Here is an 18,720-nt window from a genome sequence, read left to right as displayed (position 1 = left end):
GGACAGGGGACCAAGAGGGACCCCCTTTTCTTATGTCACTTTCCGCAATGCTAAGTGCGCTCCTTACAAGCCCGTAGTTCAGTCTTCCCGTGGTCACGGTTTCCCCTCTGGATCCCAGCCATTCCCCAAACTGGCAGGTGCGTCGGGCCCGCGGGCTGGGGCGGCGGCTGAGCGCCCTGCCCCTTGGCACTGGGCTGGGGGCTGTGGTGCCCCCGCTGCGCCCGCGGGGCCCGGGCGCTGGCCGTGGTGCTGAGCCCGAGAGCCGCGCGCAGGGCTCTCAGCTCCACCCACCGCAGGCCCCTCCTGCCGAATCAGGGCTCCCCGCGGAATCTGGGGAGACCAGGCCCACCGGGCTGTGTTCTGCATTTAATGAACCCGTTTCCATGTGTGAGTGAAGACGACAGCTCCCCTTCCCAATCGGGAGGTCTCTGGCTTCGTGCCAGGTGATGGTGGCGTCCAGAAGGGCTGGCCCAGGGCCCAGGGCGCGCACGGGAGGGGCCCGGAGCCAGGGCCTCTGGAGCGCCTGCGAAATGACAGCCTTGGGGGGGGGCACTGGGGCTCCCGCCAGGCAGTATCTGGACAAGAAGAGTAAAAAGGGAGAAGGGTCCCCCCCTTTTAAAGGCACAAAATATATTAACAGAGTTTGACTTTTTAGGGGAGAGCACAATACCTATTTTTTAAAAGTAGCTTAATGTTTCCTAGTCAAGATCCCCAAGAGCAGTGGCTCCTAAATGAAATAGATTTTGACTCAAAGAAGGTAATAGGCTTCTTTGGAAATAAGTTTATGGGTAGAGAGAACACTCCAGCTATGTTCCATTCCCGTAGCATATGCTAATCCCTCCTTTTACGGCCTATTGGAAGCTTCTGAAATCTGCGAGGCCTCCAAGGCAGGAAACACTGCAAATCCAGATATCAAGAGAATCAAGCATCCAGCAGAATTTAAGATTTTAATGAAACAAGTGTATGATACCATGTCCCCTGGAAACCATGTACTAGTATTGCTCCATCCGGGGAAGACACAGGTTCAAAATGGGCTACATTCCGGTCTTCCCAAGGAATCGGCTTTTATTGCTGACAATAAACGTGCACAGTCATATCGGATCCAACGCACACCCAGCCTGAATCCGCCCGGGAAACCGTCAGAATCACAGGAGTTAGCCAACTTTCACGTTCAACATTCGTTAACCCAAACTCCCTATCACTTAACTAGGATCTAAGTAAAGCAGACACGCAGGCAGTGACCCAGTTCTCCTGGGGTCATGATCTTTAAATGGCTCGTGATATTTTAGAGCTGGCAGGAGTGCCCAGTATAATCTGGCAGCATTTCCTCCGGACCACCTTTGATAGTAGCCTTTTCCCGACCACGTTCAAAGATTCTGAATTGTGTGGTTTCGCTGGACACGTACCAGATTTAAATTTTCCCTTTTCCAACACTTCTCCGAAAAGAAACAAGCATCCCGTGTTTTGTTAATGTTTGATATTCTTCCTGCTCTCCTATTTACGTATTTAGTAACTTGTATCACGTATTATTCAGCCTGAAAGGCAATTAGGGGTGTGGTGAACGGAAACCTGAGTGTTTTCACGGTGCAGATCTGGAGCATTCACATGCATCTGCTGGGTGAGGGGAAGAGTCACTGCTCCCAGCGGCTCTACGTGTATAGTTTGCAGTAATGTGGAGAAAGGAGGCCTGTGCGGCTGGCACTAGGAGGGGTAGCCTTCTGGCTGGTTCCCCACTGAACAGCCGCCTTACAGAATCCGTTTCAGGGCTGCGAGAGAATTGAAAACGACAAAAATCCCCCCACCCACCCACTGACTGCTACGGGTGCTTCCCTGGACTTGCAGTGGGGTTCATCAGGGTCTAGCGGCTCCTTCCCCCAGGAGCTCATTCAATGGCCACGTTTCCCCCACCAAATCCGTGAGACCAGTGTCCAGTTAGAGAAGGAAGGGAGACAGGGAAACGGGAAGACCATTGTCAGGACTGAAAGGAGGGGTCGGGGCTGGGTGGGGCATGAAAGGATGGGGGGTGCACCCTTGGCTCTCTCATTTAAACCTTTCAAAGGTAGAATTAGACCTCGGAATAGCGTTCCGGGCCGAGGGGGCCCCCCACCTGACGCTCAGCAGAGCCAAGCACTGAACACGAGTTTTGCAGCAGAGAAATTAAAGCAGTTCATTGGCAGCAGAGAAATTAAAGCGGTTTATTGGCAGGGTGTCACGTCCGGAAAACAGTGAGCCGGAGCTCAGCCTCTGAACTCCCCGGGGGGTTTTCATCGTGGATTTTTATAGGCAAAGGGGGGGGGTAAGGGTTAGGGGGTCACTAGAGAAGCTGATTGGTTAGTTCCCGTGCGAGCCCCAGCGGGGTCCCCAGTAGCTTCCGTCTTGGGGTTTGTTTTTCTACCTGCTGTCCTGGTTCTTAGTCACCCTACCTGTTCCCACGTGTACCCGACAGTGACCTGCTCGAGGTCCTAGAAGGGTCACTTGTCAGACTCTCCGAATAGAGGTGACTCCCTTCGGAAAGGCCTGTATTTGCTCCTGCCGGGGACCTCCTAGGATAGCGCTAACCTGCGGCGCCGTCCAAGGAAACTCGCAGCCTGAGGTCGCTGGCCCCCCAGGTGATACGAATTTGAGCTGCAGATACACGTGAGGGCTCAGCCTGCGTGTTCCCGGAGATCGGCACCCACATCACCACCGCGTGCTCAGGGCCGGGCGGCTGCCTTTCGGGGACCTGAGTGGCAGTGCCGGGCAGGGGTTGCTTCTGGCCCGCGCCTCGGCTCTTACCTGCGGTGTAGCCCCCAGTTCCCAGCGCCCTGTCCCGAGGCCCCAGGCTTTGCGAAGCTGTTAAACTCCACCCGTGTGGATGGTGATGAGACAAGCAAACACCCTCAGAGCAAGAGATGGTTCTAGAATCTCTGCACGTCCAGCTTCCCTGAGCCCCGGGCCCAGTAATTATTTACTGTCGTGTCAACTCTTCTGTGCTTGTAAGACACTTAAAGTACTTGATCCGCCTTTTTAGCTGATTCCGAGGGTGCAGCCGGCCTTACTCCCTAAGAATCCACCCCAGCATCTCTTTCTTCTCGGGTTTGGCTTTAGCCACTCCCGAGAAACGCCTCGAATCTCACGCGCAGGCTCAAGGAGTTTGGGCCCGAATCCTGCTGCCTTGTTTTAAAGCTGCTGTATTTTCCTTGAGCCAAAAAAAAATGCGCCGGGTCTGCAAAGTTCCCGGGATGCCAGGTCGCCAGCTGGGAGGCAGAGGCGCCTGGGGCCCTCGCAGCCCGGTGCCAACGTGACGCGCGTGTCACCAGGGATCAGCTGAATCGTGAAAAACGGAAAACGAAGGACAAAAGGGACAAAGTAAGTGGGTTAAAGTGACCGGTCACCACGACAGCTTCGGCGGTGGCCTGATAGGTGATGTTCTTCTGCCTTTTTAATACTTTAATATTTTTTGCAACTTTTCCCCCAAGAAATATGTTTTATGTTAATATTAAAAATATTAAGGCGGACAATAAAAAAGTAAATAAACGTGCCGGGATGGTGTTGCTCAGGGGTTAGAGCGTGGCCCCTGGGATTTGCCCCAGCCCCGGGGGAGCACAGCCTGGGAGGTGCCCCCCCCCCATCTTCCAGGTTATCCAAGGACGCGGCTGGGGGAGCTGCCCTCCGCAGCCCGGGAGGTCCCCGCGCCCAGGACCTGGCCTCCACTATTCTTTAGCTCCTTTCGTGCCACTCTTGCCTGCTAATTGGCACCGGCTAATTGGCTGACTGCCTACCAAGCACCAGCTCTGTGCCCGCCCTGAGCTGGGAGATAAACGCAGAGCCGGGAGTCAGGGTCTCAGCCCTCAGGCTGACAGTGTCGTGGGGCAGGCGGGTGTCGATCAAGTGACAACACCAATCGGTGCGAGTCTGTAAGCTCCGCAGGTCCTGAGAAGCTGGGGCTGGGGCATGGCCTGAGACAGCAGGGAACAAGCCAAGGGGCGCCTGGGGGAGTGGGGTCCCGAGCAAGGGCAGGTGGAGGGGCCCCTGAAGGGTCAGTAGGATTTAGCAGGCGGGGTAGGAAGGAACAGCTCCTGCAAGGCCGGGGGGGGGGGGGGGGGGGGTTCCAAGCCCCGAAAGGAGGTGGGCGCGCAGGGAGGAGGTGGGGCGGGGGGTCAGGATGCAGAGGGGGTGGCCTGAGCAGACCCTTCATTGCTGAGTACATATATTTTCTCTATTCCATGAGCAATGGGGGGAGCTGGCATCGTGGGGGCAGGAGGGAGAACACGGCAGCTCTCGGGTCTGAGTCACATTTAGATACTCGCTGAAACGTGGACGCGGGGAGCCTGTGAGCACGGCTGGTGTGGGAGCCAGGGACAGCTGCTGGGAGGTAGAGCAGGCCTGGGGGTGCAGCCTGGGCCCTTAGATGGGGGTGTTGGGCCTGGACCCTGAGATGGAGGTGTGGGGCCTGGGCCCTGGGATGGGGGTACAGTCTGGGGCCTGAGATGGGGATGTTGGGCCTAGGCTCTGAGATGGGGTGTGGCCTTGGCCCTGAGATGGGGCACAGCCTGGGGTCTGGAGGTGTGGGTCCTGGGCCCTGGGATGGGGCACAGCCTGGGGTCTGGAGGTGTGGGTCCTGGGCCCTGGGATGGGGGTGCAGCCTGGGCCCTGGGATGGGGGTGCAGCCTGGGGTCTGGAGGTGTGGGTCCTGGGCCCCGGGATGGGGGTGCAGCCTGGGGTCTGGAGGTGTGGGTCCTGGGCCCCGGGATGGGGGTGCAGCCTGGGGTCTGGAGGTGTGGGTCCTGGGCCCCGGGATGGGGGTGCAGCCTGGGGTCTGGAGGTGTGGGTCCTGGGCCCCGGGATGGGGGTGCAGCCTGGGGTCTGGAGGTGTGGGTCCTGGGCCCCGGGATGGGGGTGCAGCCTGGGGTCTGGAGGTGTGGGTCCTGGGCCCCGGGATGGGGGTGCAGCCTGGGGTCTGGAGGTGTGGGTCCTGGGCCCCGGGATGGGGTTGGGCTGCAGCCCTTGTATTTCCTCTCAGTCATTCCCACCTTGGAGCTGGCAGGAGGTCCCTTGGAACTGGAATGTTCTCTGTAAAAAGCACATACCAAGGAGAAAGAGAGGTGGCATTTCCGCCGCAGGGGAATCTCAGATGGCAAATGAGCCTTGGAGAAGCCTGCCTCCCACGGTACTTAGTGCTCTATCCTGTCTGCTCAGAGGATCCCGGCTCCGGTGTTGGGCAGGGAGGGGGGAGGGAGGGAAAGGGCAGCAGGGTAAGGGAGGGAGGGAGGGGAGGGGAGAGGGAGGGAGGGGGAGGGAGGGAGGGGGAGGGGAGGGGGGAGGGAGGGAGGGGGAGGGGGAGGGAGAGAGGGAGGGGGAGGGAGGGGGAGGGAGGGAGGGAGGGGGAGGGGAGGGGAGGGAGGGGAGGGAGAGGGGAGGGGAGGGAGGGGAGGGAGAGGGAGGGAGGGGGAGGGGGAGGGAGGGAGGGGGAGGGGAGGGGGGAGGGAGGGAAAGGGCAGCAGGGTAAGGGAGGGAGGGAGGGGAGGGGAGAGGGAGGGAGGGAGAGGGGGAGGGAGAGAGGGAGGGGGAGGGAGGGGGAGGGAGAGGGGGAGGGAGGGAGGGAGGGGGAGGGAGGGAGGGGAGGGGAGAGGGAGGGAGGGGGAGGGGGAGGGAGAGAGGGAGGGGGAGGGGAGGGGGGAGGGAGGGAAAGGGCAGCAGGGTAAGGGAGGGAGGGAGGGGAGGGGAGAGGGAGGGAGGGGGAGGGGGAGGGAGGGAGGGGGAGGGGAGGGGGGAGGGAGGGAAAGGGCAGCAGGGTAAGGGAGGGAGGGAGGGGAGGGGAGAGGGAGGGAGGGAGAGGGGGAGGGAGGGGGAGGGAGGGAGGGGGAGGGGAGAGGGGGAGGGAGGGGAGGGGGGAGGGGGAGGGAGGGAGAGGGAGGGAGGAGAGGGGAGGAGCCCCAGCTGCCTGCCAGCCCTGCCAGCCCTGCCGCCTGCCGCCTGCCTCCTGCCTCCCGGGAGTCACGGTGCCAGCTCCCACCGCCTGCCTCTATTTTTATAGCAGCGCCTGCTCATCTCTGACTCGTTCAGTCAGCCTCCCGACTGTGGAAGGGAACCGGGCGGCAGAGGATGGGAGCTGAGGGGATCATTTAGAGTCTAAACAGGAATTAAAAAGCCATCCTCTTGCTCACAGGGATCTTCGTCTTCTTAATAACCGGGCGGTCAGGCTGCTGCTGCTCGGGTGTGAAGAGCTGCCAGCACCCCCCGCGCCCCCGCCCGGCAGGAACGCCTGCGGAGCAAGCAGGGAGTCGACCAGAACAGCCTGGGCTTTGGCACCCGAGGGTGGTGGCAGGGGCAGGAGGGGCTCTCGGAGGCTGTGCTAATGTGACACCAGGCCTGACAGGGTCCTGAGAGCAGGACGGCTGCCACTCTCGCTTGGAGTGGCCAATAGATGATCAGAAATAAATGTAAGAGCCAGGCCGCCACCCCACAAGCCCTGTCACCTTGTGCAAATTGTTTGATGTCTTTGAGCCTCAGCTTCCCCCTCTGTGAGAGGAGGTCCTGTGCCCAGCCCTGCAACGTTGGAGGATTGTGACAGACTGACCCGAGATGCCGTCTCCGTGTCCCCAGTGGGGAGGAGGCGGCAGACCTGCTGTTTCCACCGGTGCTGTGAGGAGAGCGATGCCCCCCCACCCTCAGCCCCCCCCCAGCCCCCTAAAGAGTCAGCGTTGCTCTCTCCTTGGCCTGCGATGGGTACACAGTACACAGCCTTCCCGAGGTCACTGGCAGGGGTCAGGAGGTGAATTCTGCCGTGTGCCTTTGAGCCCCTTTGGGGTTCAGCAGCACGTCTGGAAGAAGCTGGCATCTTGGATCATCCCCAGGTGCTGTTTGCTCAGCAGCTTGGCTTTTTGGTGCATCCAGGTCGGAGGCTGCTGTTTGGGGTCCTGGCTCCTGAAGTTGACTTGTCTGCATCACATCGAAGGGTGAATGTTGATTACGTCCACCCTGGCGCCTCAGGGGTACTAGAAGAGGAAACTAGTGTTTACTCTTGCGGGGGGACTGGGTGTGCTTTCCGAGGGGTGGACGGCTAGCGCTAATGTGTCCCCTGTGTCCCCAGGGTGGGCCCTGGCCCCACCGTCCTCTCCCTGTCCCTGGGCCGGCTGGAGAAGGGACACCAGAGGCTCTGGTCTTTCCTGGGGAAGCATCCCCAGGTTCAGAGCAAGATCCCGTGGCCAGGGCCCCAGGGGAGGTGGGGGCTGCCTGGGCCCCAGGCCGAGGGCCAGAGAGGCTGGCTGCTGACCCCGGCACAGCTCCAGTGCCCGAGGGTCACACTCCCAGGAACAGGCGCCGGGGGACTGGCACGGGTTCCTCCTTTCTGGGGACTCCCAGGACAGCTGTCCACTCCTTCACACGGTCTGCCTGACCCTAGAAGGAAACAGAGGGCCACTGACAAGCGGCCTGATTTTTCCCCCTTTCTCCTTGGACAAGTAAACATGGCTTTGAACTCAAGCTTTCAAGCCAAGAGTGACTCTGGTGGGCCCTGGGGGAGAGACCAGAGCATGCAGACCCTGCTGGGGAAGGACAAGGGGCCAGCGTGACTCAGTGCACTTGCTGCACCCCCCCCCCACCTCTCTGAGCACTACGACAGGAGCCCAAGGCCCCGTTTCCTTAGACGTTGCCTCTCGGTGCCTCAGGAGCCTGGCTCCAGCATGCCAGGGAGCTCACCTCTCCACTTCTCCTGTCCGGTGTCCTGAACTGTCTGTCTTTCCTGAGCAGAGCCTCTGTCTGCCTCTCCTTGGCCCTAGGCAGATAGCAACGTGCCAGCCCCAGGGGCAAGGGCAGCCTGGCCTTGAACTGCTGGGACACTTTCCCCCAGGCCCCAAATGCCTGACGTGGGTCTCGTTAACCTCAGGTGCTCCCCGGGAGCAGCGGCCAAGCCTCCCGATAATGTGGCTCCCAGGGCCACCTCGTTCCTTCCATGGGGGCGGCTTGGTGACAGCCTGCTGCCCAGCGGCCAGTCTCAGGAACTGGACTGAGGGGATCGTCCCTCCGTGGTCTAGGAGCAGCTGGCTCAGGAGAAAAGCTAGAAGTATTCCCATTTTACAGATTTGGAAAACAAGGCTGAGAGTTGATCACGGAATCCCAAGCTACTTCCCCATTAAGAAGCCTGTGTCTCCGGCTTATTAACTTTCTCCGGAGCCATGAAATGCCCGGCGGGTGGGGGGGGGTGGGCAAAAGACGAGAGGGGGCATTTTCCTCCCAGAGCTCCTCGGTCAGAGGCAGCTTGGAGGACAGAGCTGCCACCTTCCTGAAGCAGGTTTCTCCCTTTGGCCTCTCTCATTCTCGGGGCCTGGGTGGCCATTTCGTGGGTTCATTCTCGGGCAGACAGAGCACAGGGAGGCGGCGGAGCCCTGCTCTGCTGTTGGCTCTGGAGCTCGGAGCCAGAGAAAGATGTGGGGACAGAGCGGCCTTTTCGGGCTGGGCTCACCGTGACAGCTGGGCCACATGCCTGCCATTCCCCCCGGCGCGCTCATCCTCTCGATATAGGGTGCTGCTGGTGCGCCCAGGCGGGGGCCTCTGGCTCCGGGGCGGATGTCCTGCTGCTTGAGGGCAAGGCCAGCGGGGACAGGCCGGCCGGTGTCGGCTTTCTGCCTCTCCTTGCATGGCCAGGGCCCGCGGCCTGCGTTCTGATTTGTGTGTATTATTAGGTCCCAGGGACTCCGGCAGCCACGGGCAAGCCTCAGAGGGTGGGGCCCAGTCCAGTCTGCGACGGGAACTTGTCCCTGAACCTGAACTTGGTGGGAATCAGAGAGCAGCCCCCTGCCTCCTCCAGGCACCACGAAGGAGGTGCCTCTGGTGCGTTTAGTGCCCTCTCTTGCTGCCCCTTAACTGCCCCTGAGCTTGCACGTGGGCCTGCCTGGCTCAGCTGCTCCCTCCTGCACCCCCACCCAGTGGCTCATTTCTGTTCTATTTTTAAAATATTTTTTAAAAATATGTTTTTATTGAATTCAGAGAGAGGGAGAGAGAGAGAGAAACATCCATGATGAGAGAGTCATTGATCGGCTGCCTCCTGCAGGCCCCCTACTGGGGATCGAGCCCACAACCCAGGCATGTGCCCGGACCGGGAGTCGAACCGTGACCTCCTGGTTCCTAGGTCGATGCTCAACCCCTGAGCCACACCGGCCGGACTCATTTCTTTTCTATAAATTAACCTAGTTCATGGCTGACAGGGGCCTGATTGCTTTCTCTCCCTGGTAACATATGGGCATGTTTACTGGGGCGGTTAATGCCGTAAGTCTACTAGGAGAGTTAATTTTGGAAACTGGAACCACGCTGCCCTGGAGGCCTGCCTGGGGCCAGGTGGGCTCTGCGGCTGAGCGCTGGCGGGAGGCATGCGCACTGCTTCTCCGTCTGCCCTGCCCCAGCACCGTGGACAATGACTGGCGGAAGGGGAGGGGCTGTGCGGCTTTGCCACCAGGGTGATGCCAAGTGACAGGCGGGCACCTTTAGGCAACAGGAGAGGAGAGGTGGGCCCCTTCTCTCTGCGTGCAGCCAGGGAGCGCGAGCCTGCCCCCGCCTCGCGGGGACTCGGGGGCCAAGGCCAGGCCTGCTGAGCAGCTCTGGTGTGATTTCGTTATTATTTATTTTAATTATTATCATTATTTTACCGGGCGAAGAGCTTTATTGACCTCTGCCTCCAATATTATTCCCAGGCTTCTTCAGTTTCATGAGCTGCAAAAAATGAACTGCGTACGAGCAAAATCTAAGAAGAGCCGGGCCTGAAAGTGTGAGTGTCCTAGAGGCTGTGGGACCCAGGAGCAGAACCTGAACGGCGCTCACAGCGGCCTCGGGCTTTACCCCCTCCGGGGGTGGGCTCAGTCCGGTTTGCCTCCGTCGGAAGCTCCATCAGGATTCTTCCCAGGTGGGGACCTTCGTCGTTGTCACTCCAGCCTCGGTGGCAGCACACGTGTGGGAGCTGGTCACCCGAGGCCAGTTCCTGAGAGGCTGTGGGAGAAACCGCGTCTTCTGTGCAGAGGGACCGTCTCGACGTGAACCTGGCCAGGACCCTCTCTTACCTGAGATACATCGTGCGGTGCCACGGTCTCAATAGCTACCTGTCCCCAAAGCAGGCATCGCCAGGCCAATCCATTGGCCACTCTTATAACCCTTGGGTGTCCCCACGCCCCCTGGTGCTTCAGGCCGACCTGACTCGGGGACAGTCCCTCGGTGACTCAGTGCCCCCTTCTTGGGGCCTTCCCAGGGCCTTGCATCTGTGACGTAAGGGGCAGAGTAGTTACCTCCAGGGCCCCTCTTTGCCCCTGAGTGACCATGCATAGCTCCGGGGCTCCTGAATGCATCGTGGCCTGTGGCAGTCCTCATAGATTACACCCCCTTCCTTCCAGAAGCTCAGGTGTCCTGCCCCCTGGCTCACGGTGGCCCCATCTCTGGACCGAGTTAATTCAGGTCCTTTCTTGTGGTCTGAGCTGTCCCTTTGCACTCGGCCAGCGGAGGGACCTCAGGCTCAGGCCAGTCCGTGTGCTGTGACCAAGTCAGTGGTGACAGACTCCTCCCCGCTCACAGGGACTGGGGAGCCGGCGGGGCATTGAAGGAGTGACGGAATTCCTCAGCGTGAGGTCGCCCGGGAGCAGGGGGCAGGGGGCACGGAGCCGGTGGCCGACACGGCCCAGACACGGCTTTTAAAGATGAGACGTCCGATGCTCAGCTCCACTCTCCAAATTCTCGGCCAAGTCGGCCGTGCACACAAAGGCTGTGTGCGTGGGTTGGAGTTATTTTGGTGACAATCAGGGAAGGGCTGAGTCCAGCTCTGGGGGACGCGGTGGGAAGGAGAGCAGGGCAGTGAGTGGCGGGGAGGCCGGGCTGCCGTCAGATGTGAGGGGCAGGAGCCCTGTGTGCTTCCCCAGCGCGGCCTGGACCCGGGCGAGTGTGGTAACGTGCTTGTTGAGTGCATGAAGGATATTTATATACAAACACACATATATTTAAAAATATGTTTTTATTGATTTTTAGAGAGAGGGGAAGGGAAAGAGAGAGAGAAACGTTGATGTGTGAGAGAGAAACGTCCGTCGGCTGCCTCCTGCACACCCCCTACTGGGGGCAATGCCCCAAGACTGGGAAGCAAACCGGCGACCTCTTGTTTCCTGGGTCGACGCTCAACCACTGAGCCACGCCAGCCGGGCAACAAAGCTCGGGATCTTCAATGCTGAAAGAGTCTCAGGATGAAAAGAAGCACCGAGAACAAAGCTGCAAGATATTCTTCTGCTTCAGTAAGATCAGCAGATGTAGCCCAGCCGGTGTGGCTCAGCAGTTGAGCATCGACCTAGGATCCAGGCGGTCGGGGTTCGATTCCCGGTCAGGGCCGATGAATGACTCTCATCATTGATGTTTCTCTCTGGCTCTCCCTCTCCTTTCCTCTCTCTGAAATCAATACAGACATATTTAAAAATAAAGATCAGCAGATGTAACGATTCACGCGTCTCCCAGGGTGTTCGGGGGGATCAGAGAAAAGCCAGAAGGCTCAGAATTAAGCGGCCTGGGCACTACTTCGTCTCTCAGGCTCTTTCACCTGAAATGACATGTGCCGTTTTCATGAAGCCGCTTTTCCTTATGGCTCCGTGAACTTCCCGATCCGAGTGGAGGGAAGACGTGTCCTCTTAGGAATGATGCTGATTTGATTTATGTCTTCGAAGGGCCTGGGATGATTTTGTCGCCAGGAGGAAAGTGGATCCTATGTAAACAAATGACTCATCACAAGGAGACTTCGTTGTCCACAGTCAGGGAGAAAAGACACTTTATACTTCAACAGTAATAGAGTCGCTGTGTCTGGTTTCAGTGTCCAAAGAACAAAATCCCGAGCATTTCCCGTAAGCCCAGACGCTCGTCCCTGACCTTCCAGGTGGGTGTCTGAGGCTGTAACGCGTGTGGATGACCATCCTGTGAACTTGACGGTCCCTCCGTGAAAAGACAGGCCTGACAGCTGTAATCTCCTGGGGGGTTAACGGTAGATATTGGCTGGATTTTTTTTTTTTTTAGTAGGTGAGCTGTCTCACTGAAGTCTAAATACTTTTCTGCCTCTGAACCGTCTCTTGAGAGAGAGAACACATGATTTTGATTTGAGAATTTGGAAAACGCCGTATGCACACGTTGCTCTTTGCAGAGCCGTGCAGAACGCCGAAGGGGCCCGGTGGTCCCTGCTTTGCCGGGGCTGCGTCGCCCTTGCCCACAACTCTGGCACCAGGGCTCTTGTCTGCCAGGCCCTAGGTCCGCGTCACCTGGCCCGTGTGTGCTCTGTGTAACCAGCGGTGCTCGGCTCAGTCCCCTTGGGGGAGTGTTTAACCCGGGACTGCAGGTGGGCAAGGGCGCATTGTGGGTCCCAGAGGACTTTGGTGACCTGCAATCCAAGTCTCCATCACCAAGAGCCACCTGTAGGGCATCTATATATTTGGGAGAAAATATGAGGCGGGTGTGGCCTGACCCCTGGAGGGGCCATAATGTATGTGAAACCACCTCTGTGCTGAAAATCGGGGGCTGTGGTCACACTGCTCCCCACCAACTCCCAGCACAGCACACTCCGGGTCCTGTGCCTGAAAAACGTAGATGACAAATCAGGTGCAGATCGAATCCCATGAGCAGACGGTGTGGCTGGTCCCCTTGACGGTCACGCCTGGTGGCGGCTGAAATCCTAGGAAGGGAGTGTAATTGGAAAACAACCCCATTTGCTTCGTAGAGTCATTTCTCTTGCCAAGTGAGAAGTTCCACCCCGAGGCAAGGACTTTATCTTCCATGAGGGTTGTAGGCCTGCTGCCGCTGGTTTGTGCCTTTATTTGAATGTAGATGATATAATAACAACCCTAACGTCACCACTACCTCCAAAAGCAGCTGCGCGGAATGTCCTTCTTGTGTAAAGCGACTTGGACTTTGCTAAGCGCTCTCCAGATGCGGGAGACTCGGAAATGATCCTCTCCCTTCCTTCCTCCCCCGAATGGACAGCACAGGCCTGCTGGGTGTGGCCTGAGCAGTTCAGAGAGGGAATCAGCTCCTGACCTCGGGGAGGTCACTGAGCATTGGCAGGGACAGACAGACACACATGCAGTTAGAACCACTGGGGTGAGTGGAACAGGGTGGTGAGGATGGGCCCGGGGTGCAGAGGGAGGGAGGGAGGGAGGCTTCTAGAAGCAGCCAGGCCTGGAGTGAGCCTGGAAGCTGAGCAGGAGTTTTCTAGGGAAATATCCAGAGACTAGAAGGGCTTGTCCCTCAGGGAGCTGTAAGCGGCCTGGTATCGCTGGTGCTCAAGATAAATGTGGGCTGGGGAGATGAGCATACAAGGCAGGCAGGGGCCAGATGGGGGCAGGCTTTGTGCTCTGCCCAGGGGCTGGCTCTTCCCCTGCAGGAACCCCTGTAAGGTCGTAAACAGAGGAGCCTTTAGTAAGATCCCTGAGGCCGGTGAAAGGAGGCGGCCCGGGGGGAGGCATGGGGCTGGCCATGCACAGCTCACCACCTGGGGGGAAAGGCCTTGACGAATCAGCCTGTGCTTGAATGAGTAGAGACTTTTGCAAAATCAGGTGCCCGTCATGGGTCAGTTCTCTAACCACCCTTCACGCCCCATTTGAGCAAAGGAATCTGCGCCCCGATAGGTCTAGTCAATGACGACAGGGAGCTGTCCATCCACATACCTGAGATGCAGGTGCTGGTCGCCAAGGGAACCAACCCCGAACAGAGAGGTGGAACTTTCAGTCCCACCCCGATTTCCAGGGAGGGAGAGGGGCTGGCGGGCGAATCAGTCACCGATGGCCAGCGATTCAATCACTCATGCCTACGCAATGAAGCCTCCGTAAAAAACCGAAAGGACAGGGTTTGGTGGCCATGCGGAGATGTGGGGAGAGTGTCTTGCTTGGAGAGGGCATAGGGGCTCCCCACTCTTCCCCTCCCACCTTGCTCCGTGCATCTCTTCCGTCTGGCTGTTCAGAGTTCTGTCCTTTTGTAACAAACTGGTGACCTGGTAAGTAAAGTGTTTCTCTGAGTTCTGTGAGCCGCTTTAGCAAATTAATCAAGCCCAAGGAGGGAGCTGTTGGAACCTCCAGTCTGTAATCTGTTGGTCAGGATCACAGGTGACAACCTAGACTTGCGATTGGCACCCGAAGGGGGGTGGCATCTTGTGGGACCGGGCCTTTAACCTGTGGGATCTGACGCTATCTCTGGGCAGACACCTCAGAACTGAGCTAAACTGCAGGACAACCAGCTGGAATCAGAGACTCTCCTGGCGGTGCTGTGAGGAAAAACCTCACATAACCGTTGGGATTGGTACAGGAATCATCAGCCTTGGACCCAGCCCTTGAGAAGTTCAGGCTCTAAGTGCAGAGACCAAACCTGCGGGACCCGGGGCCTCTTGTCCCAAGTTGGATTCCTGAGTCTTCCTGGCATCACAGAGCCACGGGGACCCTGGAGCTGACCTCAGAGCCAGAAAAGGCCGGGTCGCTGAGAGAGCCCGACTCTGTTCACAAGGGGCCTCTGTTCCAGTCCCGCCCCAGGGTGAGCCCTCATGCTCACATCTGGAACTTGGCCCAAAGGCTTGAAGGTGGGGGCAGCCGTTGACAGAGGGCTTTTGTTCCAGTTTCCCAACCAGTGTGGCAGCTGGAAGGGGGGATGTGGGAGGTGGCTCATCTGTTCAAAGGACTCGCTGAAATCTGAAGGCTCCGATTCCCCAGCTCTGTGGGGCTCTGGGAAGGACAGTCGCCGGGAAGGTGTTTTCATGTACTCCTGGGTAGGTCTGGGAACCGAGGTTGTTAATCATGATTTAAACTGTAGTTGGGGCCCTGGCCAGCGTGTCTCAGTGGTTAGAGCCGCGTCCTGCACACTGGAGGGTCTCGGGTTCGATTCCAGGTCAAGGGCATGTACCTGGGTTGCAGGTCTGGTTCCCACTCCTGGTCAGGATGTGTGTGGGAGGCAACCAACTGATGTGTCTCTCTCATGGGGGGAGGGATGACTGCTCTCCCGGCAGGCCAGTATTAGTCCCCTTTGCCCTGCCTTCACGTCAGCCCCTTAACATAATAGCAGCTACCAGGTAAAATGTGGTTTGTTACACCCACCCTCAATTCAAAAAGTATAGTTAGACATTGATTTCCAATTAAGATATTTAATATAGCCCGACCGACATGGCTCAGTGGCTGAGCGTCGGCCTATGAACCAGGAGGTCGTGGTTCAATTCCTGGTCAGGGCACATGCCCAAGCTGGGGGCTTGGTTCCCAGTAGGGGGTGTGTAGGAAGCAGCCAATCGATGACTCTCTCATCATTGATGTTTCTCTCTCTCTCTCCCTCTCCTGTCCTCTCTCTCAGAAATCAATAAAAACATATTTAAAAAAAAAGAAAAAAAATATCTTATTTGTAGAGCCTAAGCAGAGACTTACTTGCATAAGAAAAAAAAAGATATTTACTATATCTTGCCTTCCTATGTGGTTTTATATTACATACTCCTGTAAGTCTCATTGGATTAGAGAATGAATTCTGGCGAATTAATAACAACTTTCAAACAGCAGAAAGAGGAATATAAATAAGTTTCCAAACTAACACACAACATGCAAGCAGATAAGATCAATAAGAGAGGAGCCAGAGCAAGAGAAGCCACAGCAGCCTGTGGGCGGTCAGTGCACAAAGCTCTGCACTAGGGAGCGGCCAAAGCAACAGGCACAGGCTCTCAGCGCCCAGAAGGTAAAAGTAGGTCAATTTGTCAATAAAGAGCCCAGGCAGACCTCTCTGGGTGTCACAGGGGCAATGGGGGGAGTGGCGGGCCAGCTCACGGCCCCTGTCTTGAGTGGATTTAATAGAGTTCCTTCTGGCTGGTTCCTGCAGAGCCTCCATGAGGCCAGTGCTCTCATGCCAAGTGCAATTCAGAAAAAGCAGGTCTGTGCGGGCTGGAGTGATGCTCCTGAAGTACCGTTTTCTAATGGGCTGGCTGGAATGCAAGGAAAACACTTGGAACTTGGAAACCTAGAGCAAGGGAGTGAGACCATATCCATTAGGCAACCATCCACGGAGAATATTTTCTTGCTCCCCAGCCTAACAGAGCTGGGGGCTGTGTTCTTGGGGGGGGGCTGGAGTGTAGACATTCACCGCTGCTCAACTAAGTGGACACTCGAACGCCCATCTGCTTGTGAAAACGATGAAGCTTCAGACAAAGCTTGGTTCTCAATCTGCATGGCAGCCAAGTGATGAAGGACATGCAGATGGGGCCCAGAATTTCTTCAGAAATGCTCACAATAGGCCCCCCAGGGCTCCGCGCTCTACACCCCAGAGCAAGGCAGCAAGAACTGCAGTCTGGGCTCTGTTCCAAAGCAGGCGTGGCCCACGCAGCCGGATGACACTGCACGTGGCATCCATGACATGCTGAGCGGCAATCGCTGCCTCTCTGGGCTCGATGGCTTAGTATCCAGCAGTCAAGGTAATTGGGGGTATTTCTGCTTCTTTGTTAGATGCGACCAAGAGTGGGAACATCAGGGAAGGGGGTTGTTCTGGAAGGAGACAGAGGCACTGTGCTAGAAGTTCACAGGAGAGAGAGGAGGGGCCGGGGGGGGGTAAGAGGGGAAGGGGGGAGACAGACAGACAGAGACACTGTGCCAGAAACTGAGGGGACAGAGGAGGAAAAGAGGAGGGAGGGAGAGAGAGGGAGAGGGAGCGGGAGGAACAGCTGTTTGGGCTGGTCAGGGAAGGCAGAGAAACCAGGGCCTGCTACGGCTTGAATGTTTATGTTCCCCCAGATCCATATGTTGAAAACCTACTGTTTCTGAGACCACTGGCCCTGAATGCCACGTATCCCTAAGCACCTTGGCCATGGCTGCTCCCGGCGCTCAGCCTTGAAATTGGCATTTCAGCCAGAGAGAGCCCCTGGGCCGGGCTCTGGGCCCCAGTGGACCCTGATTCGGGGCTTAGGTTTCATGACTGCACTCCAGTTGCAGGGGGGCTGGGAACAATATGTAGCACTTTCAGCTTTTACACTGGGCGGTGGATTTATAGAAAGGGTCTAGTCTAGGATAGGGGCCTCCTGAGTATGTTTGTGTTTGGAGACAGAAAGAGAGGGGGAGAGAGAGACACACCAGCGCAGCCCAGAGACAAAAGGGGAAGAGACGGCTGCTGGTGGGAGCACCCTGTGGGCGGGATCAGGCATGGGAGGAACCGTCCAGCCCTGGCCGGTGTGGCCCAGTTGGTTGGGCATCCCAGGCACCGAGAGGGGTGCCCCTTCCATTCCTGGTCAAGGCACTTGCCTGGGTTTCGTGCCTGATCCCCAGCAGGGGGCGAGCAGGAGGCGGCCGACCGATGACTCTCATCATTGCTGTTTCTCTCTCTCTCTCTCTCTCTCCCTCTCCCTTCCTCTCTCTGAAATCAACAAAAACATATTTAAAAAAAGAAGGGAGCAGAAGAGGTCTCTATGACCTTCAGAGGCCCCCCAGCTTCTCTTATTACCCTCTCAGAAGACCGGGCCGTGAAGACACCGGGCTGGAGGGTCAGGCCACAGGGAGGAGACCCCAGTGGCTGAGAGTAGGCAATCTTGAACCTTCCAGCCCAGCTCTCCTTCTAGCCGAATGTACCGTGTCAGTGACTCTACATCCGCAGAATCATGAGAGATAAGAAACTTAATTTGTTTTGAACCCCTAAGCGTTGGGGTGGTAAATTATCCAGCGAGAGCTCATTGAGAGCAGATTGTGTCCTGCTTTTTTCATGTACTGGCACAGCATCAGGGCTCCTCTGGTTGCAGCCACGGGACACTAACCCGGCCAGCTTAAGCAAAGGGGAAACGCATGAGGAAGTTTGGGTGGGGGTTATCTCAAGGAACAGAAGATCAAGTTGGGGGGGGCAGAGGTCAGGGCCACTGTGGGGCTGTCAACAGCCAGCGGGGCATGGAGCGTCTCTCCAGAAAGCTGCCCGTAACAATCCAGCGCTAATGACCACCACCTTCAGGTTCTCGGGGCAGTCCAACGGGCGGGGTCGCACCGGCAGGTGTCTTCCCTGGGGATCCTTCAGCTACGCTGAGGGCAGGGCAGGACTCGGAGGAATAAAAAATAGTTGGTGAAGTAGGGAAATCCCAGCATGGAAGCTGGAAGAGTGGCTCCCGCACGGCCCGGGCTTACTCTTCAACTGCTAAATGTTTCGGTTTTCCACACTTTTCTTTAAGTCTCTTTGTAACTAATGTACCAAGGCTCCTTTAAACAGGGGGAGGAATCCGTGTGGGGCCGCTGTAGAAACGGAAACAAGCGCGGCAACGTTGTATACCTCTGCGCAACGCAGCTGAACGTCAAGTTCACGCGTGTCAGTGGGTCTCTGGAGGGCGGAGTGGCGGTGTTAACAAACAGCTTTACAATGTTTGCGGTGTGCACAAGGAGTTAGACTGAAACGTAAAAACGGGTTAAAGCGAGAGCGACGGGTGTGAACGGAGAGGAAGGAGCCAAGAGCCAGCGGGTGGCCTTGGGGTGCTTCTGGGAGGCGCGGCCGGCGCAGGTGTCGCCTGGTTCGCCGGCTAGTTCGCCGGACGGGCAGCGACTGCAGACCCCGAGGGACCCTCCCGCAGCGGCGGGCGCCTGGGCGCCGGGTCGGACGGGCGTGCGGGGACCGGGGCCTGCGCCCCGCCGGCCCACCCGCCTGCATCCCCGCGCCCCGCGCCCCGCGCTGCAGCAGCCGCCCCCACGGAGCCGGGGCCGGGAGCGCGCGGGGGAGGCGTCTGCTCCGGGGACTGAGGCGGCGTCTCCGCCAGCCGGCTGC

Source organism: Miniopterus schreibersii (genome assembly GCF_964146895.1).
Source record: "Miniopterus schreibersii genome assembly, chromosome: 21".
Classification (NCBI taxonomy): Eukaryota; Metazoa; Chordata; class Mammalia; order Chiroptera; family Miniopteridae; genus Miniopterus; species Miniopterus schreibersii.
Note: the sequence above shows the minus strand (reverse complement) of the source record.